Raw genomic sequence first — 5,000 nt, forward strand, 5'->3', positions numbered from 1 at the left:
GTGTGTGTGTGTGTGTGTGTGTGTGTGTGTGTGTGTGTGTGTGTGTGTGTGTGTGTGTGTGTGTGTGTGTGTGTGTGTGTGTGTGTGCGTGTGCGTGCGTGCGTGCGTGCGTGCGTGTGTGTGTATGTGTGTGTGTGTGTGTGTGTGTGTGTGTGTGTGTGTGTGTGTGTGTGTGTGTGTGTGTGTGTGTGTGTGTGTGTGTGTGTGTGTGTGTGTGTGTGTGTGTGTGTGTGTGTGTGTGTTTATGTTTATACTAATTTAATAAAAGATCAAACGTATGCGTTTGTCACAAGGCCATACACAACTTCTGAAAGACAAATATAAGTTCGTCGTCGACGAGGTTTTTACTCCTTCTCGCTTAAGCACAATGATGCGTTTAGAAAGTTAAACATAGACTTCTTTGATTGGTTGTTCACCTCAACCTCTCCTGTGAAGATGGTGCCCCGGATATGACTGGACCAGGCCTGCGTAAACCAAGGACAGGGGAAAATGCCACCAACCAAGGAAGGGATACAAAAACGTGCATGAAAACAATGGAGAAGTGACACTTAACCTAGTATAGTGTACCAACTTGGTGAGGAACAGAGGCTGTATCACCCCTAGAGGATAGGTCGGTACTCCTGCAAAGGATCCCTAAGAATGAGCAATTTCACTTTCACCTTTTGAAGAAGTAACTGGTATACATTTCCCACGCGAGATCTGAATGTAAAACCCTTTCTTGAACCTCATCTAATATCATAGCAAACTTTACATTTGAAAGGATGCCAGGGAAATCATGAGGCCATGATGGCAAGATTCATGGCTTGATCTGTATGGTCGAGCTCATTTTATTATATCCTTATGTTTTTAACTAGTGTCACGGCAATGAATGAAATAGTCTTACGACAGCCAAAATAAGGAGGAAGGTGCCTCCTACCACGGAGGAAGTGATGAGTGAAGAACAAAAATAATCTAAATACATTAGCTTAGTTAACATAAAAGAAGTTTGAAAGACCATGGGGATAACAAAGACATCTCATGGAAAAAAGAAAAGAAAAATCACTAAAGGAGACAGAACGAGCCAAAGCGAACAAGGGAGTTGTGGGCAGGTGACCCCAACTTGCGTGTCAAGTGGCAGGAAGTATCAAATTTGTTTACATGAGCACAATGGTTCTCGAGCCCAAGTAGTGGTAATAACTGCATAAACATTCTCAGTTATGATAACGAGATGAGGAATTGCACCTAAGAGGTAACACTATCAGATTGGAAAGCTGTAACTTGCAGTCCAGGTAAACGGAAGTGACTTGTTCCTTTATTCTGTTTCATCAGTTGTTTCATGAGTGAAATAATTAAGCTACATTGGTGAGATGCAAAGGCTTAATTGTCCTCTCAGAGGGTAGGCTGGTTCTGAAGTAGACCATTAATACCAAATATGATCAACCATCACTACAGATATGTACGCAAGTAAGGCTCGTTTCACACGGATCGACTTTTCGCCGTGCGCCGTCCACGACACGACGTCGTACTCTCAAATAATCATGAGTGTCTGATGATCCATAAATACGATGGCTATTTGAGAACAAGATGTCGTGTCATGGACGACGCACGGCGAAATGTCGATACGTGTGAGACGAGCCTATGTATAAAAGTATTGCAATAGTCTTTCCCATAGTACAGAGGATTATACCAACTTCTATAAATTGACTTCAAGCATACTTACTCTAATTTTTTTTCCCATCTACTTGTTCCATTCAGTTACATTTTTAATTTTATTTAGTGTCTTAACTTATTTTATTTCACTTTAATTTTGTCAGTGTCATTATCAACACTGTTTACTTCTTCTTCATGTACTCATTTGGTTTAATTAGAATTACAATACTTTAATTAATTTCCTATTTCCAGACTCTACAAATTGTCACGACTCTGAAATACAGCTGAAAGTGAATGTTGGTAACTTCCATGAAATTTTCTTATTAACTATGTAGTACCACTTGTATCATTCGTTTGAATCAAACCTTTTCATATGCATGCTTGAGCCTTATATACTGGCATTGTCTTCTGCGTCTTAGAGTAATTTTACACACAATTCTTGCTCTCAGCAAAGGAAGGAAACAGCTGTATGCTGCAGCTAAGGATTTCAGCGACCTCTTCAGGAGTTTCTCTCAGTACCCTCTTAATACCGACTACTTACGCCACATTAACCCATTGACCTCACCAGAGGTTACTGGCGTTTTAGTACTACTTAGAAATAGTTACAAATTTCTTAGTAATGTGTGGGTAGACTAAGGCACAGTTACAAGGGTTTCTTGCTTAGCTTATTCATTTCCTCCTATAAAGGCTTTCAAGTAATTATCTACACCATGGCTTGTGCATTGGCACGGAATAAATTTAGAATATTTGTGTACAGTAATATATACTGTAATTTTGCAGAACGCTACAGAATAATGATGATAATTGTTGCCTCGTGGTAAGTGGAAAACCCGTGTTCCCACAGAGATCCTCAGGCTCTCGAACAGATATCTCTGGAAACTTTTGGAGCATTGTCTATGTTGTATTAGTGTTTGGAATGTTTATAGTCACCAGTTTAAAATTAGGAAAAGAAGAGGAATAGTTATGGTCTGCTAGCTCTCCACGTGAGAAAAAGTGTAAGAAATAAAATTGAAGTTGAGACAGAAAGAGATCTTGGGCCCAGTCTGGAGGCCGAGAGCCAGACTCTCAGGGCACCTCATGACGGAGATGTGGGTATTAGCAGGTTTTAAAAATAATCAGCTTTACTGTCCATCTTGTACGACCACCATATTTGTTATTTACATTATTATAGTTTTTATTTATTATTTTATTATTATGATTTTTTTTTCGCATCCAACCTAGATATGGATCAGGAGGTCTCCTGTCGGTATGCTCCGCCTTTGTAATCCTTTGTAATTCTTTGCAGGTACCCATCTTTAGTCCTACTCTATAGTATATAATGTATTTTACACTTATCAACAAAGAGTATAAATTCAATTAAATTCTCAAGATCCCAGCTCCAAATCTTGAATAATATTATACTATAGTTTGCAACGCATTGTCGAAATAGAATAGTGAAAGATAATAATTAAACTAAGTTATATAGTTACACGGTTAGCTGCAGTTAGAAAACGCAAAAATATATAATTTGTGTCTATGTGAGCGTAGACATCCTGCGTTACATATTGCTCGGTTTACTCAGTAACAATCATGTATATAGGCCGGTTTGTGTAAGTGTGATGGCATTGTGTGTATGTGTGTGTGTGTGTGTGTGTGTGTGTGTGTGTGTGTGTGTGTGTGTGTGTGTGTGTGTGTGTGTGTGTGTGTGTGTGTGTGTGTGTGTGTGTGTGTGTGTGTGTGTGTGTGTGTGTGTGTGTGTGTGTGTGTGTGTGTGTGTGTGTGTGTGTGTGTGTGTGTGTGTGTGTGTGTGTGTGTGTGTGTGTGTGTGTGTGTGTGTGTGTGTGTGTGTGTGTGTGTGTGTGTGTGTGTGTGTGTGTGTGTGTGTGTGTGTGTGCGCGCGCGCTTGTGGGTAGCTGTGTGCGCGCCTGTTTCTGTATGTGTCTGGTAGCCTACGACAAGTGTAAATAAGAAGCAGTTTGAACCAAAATTTGAAACAACATGAATACATTCTCTCAATATATAATCACAGGAATTACGATACTGGCATTTACACTAAATATTTCAACTTTACGTTCAACTCTTTACTTTCTGAATCATCACTTATAGAATATCTGTTTGTCATTTATGCACCTAAGACAAAATTGTTTGTTTTGATCATGGAAGCCACGTACAAATACCAATGGAAGTGCAGCACGTGTAGAATACATAGGAGATCGTCTTGAGTAAGACCTTTGAGAGTTACAGTGACGGTTTTCCTATGTATCTACCCGTTGTGGTGAGAGTATATATTATTCACAAGGCCAAACAGATCCTACTCAAGTTCTCTTGTAAGATGAGTTGTTTCTCTTGTTGTGAGAAAGGAAATATCTTGCGCCCGTGATCAGCGATATAGGTGATGACAGAGGTACATATATTGTTTGCATTGTAAAACGTTAATATCAACTCATCATGACAGGAATATTGCAAGAGTTATATTGCCTAGAATGTATCATATTTTTTTCTGTATTCATACCAATACGGTTTTCTTTTATTACTTTCCTGTACAGGTTTCTAGAAATAAACTTCTATCCTATCCTCTTCGCTCATAAGCGCAGGTATATATTAAGCCCTTTGATACGATTGGCACCTTTTGTTGAATACCTTTGGTATGATTGGCACCTTTAGTTGAATAATATCGTCTGGCACTAGCCTGGGCAAGATCTGTAGCCAGTATCATTGTAACAAAGGGCTTTGTTGAGATCACTTTAATTCCTTCAACTCGGCGTTCCACTCTGCTGAATAAACCGTCTGACTCTAGCCAGGATAATATCTTTAAGGGGCGCCACCGTGGTAGAGAGGCTTACTCTTGGGTGAATGAAATCTAGCGAGAGTTTTGACTGATCCAAGACGTTTATTGATATCTTAGGATAAGACTTTTAATGAGAATTATAGTAGGGAAGATTTAATTGAGCTAGCCTTCATATATATGGTTCTACCCTCGACGTAACATAACCGTCTGGATCCTGTTCTTTCAACACGAGGTCTTCCAATTGGTTTAATAAAATCATCTAATACTATTCAGAATTTTTTTCTTCTGATGTGCATCATTTGAAGGGAATAGTCAACGTCGGGTGAAAGTGAAAATAATTGATCAGTTGTCATAGAACTAAAATTGAAATTGATTCGTCGTATCAATACTTAATTAAAACCTCAATCAAAGTTCAGGCTGACCTGATGCCTGTGCGCCGACCACTTCTCACTCTCAAAACGCTCACAAAGAAGTTTTGTCCTGCAAAGAGTCTTCCGGTAGCCTCTCCAATGAAAGAGATGCTTGAAATGCCAAAGGTATACAAGCATTCCCAAGAACAATTGTTGGCAGACGCTAACCTTTATCCCAACAGTTACGCCTTAGA

This window comes from Oratosquilla oratoria, chromosome 13, assembly GCF_046742065.1.
Source record: "Oratosquilla oratoria isolate Oo_2021 chromosome 13, ASM4674206v1, whole genome shotgun sequence".
Lineage (NCBI taxonomy): Eukaryota > Metazoa > Arthropoda > Malacostraca > Stomatopoda > Squillidae > Oratosquilla > Oratosquilla oratoria.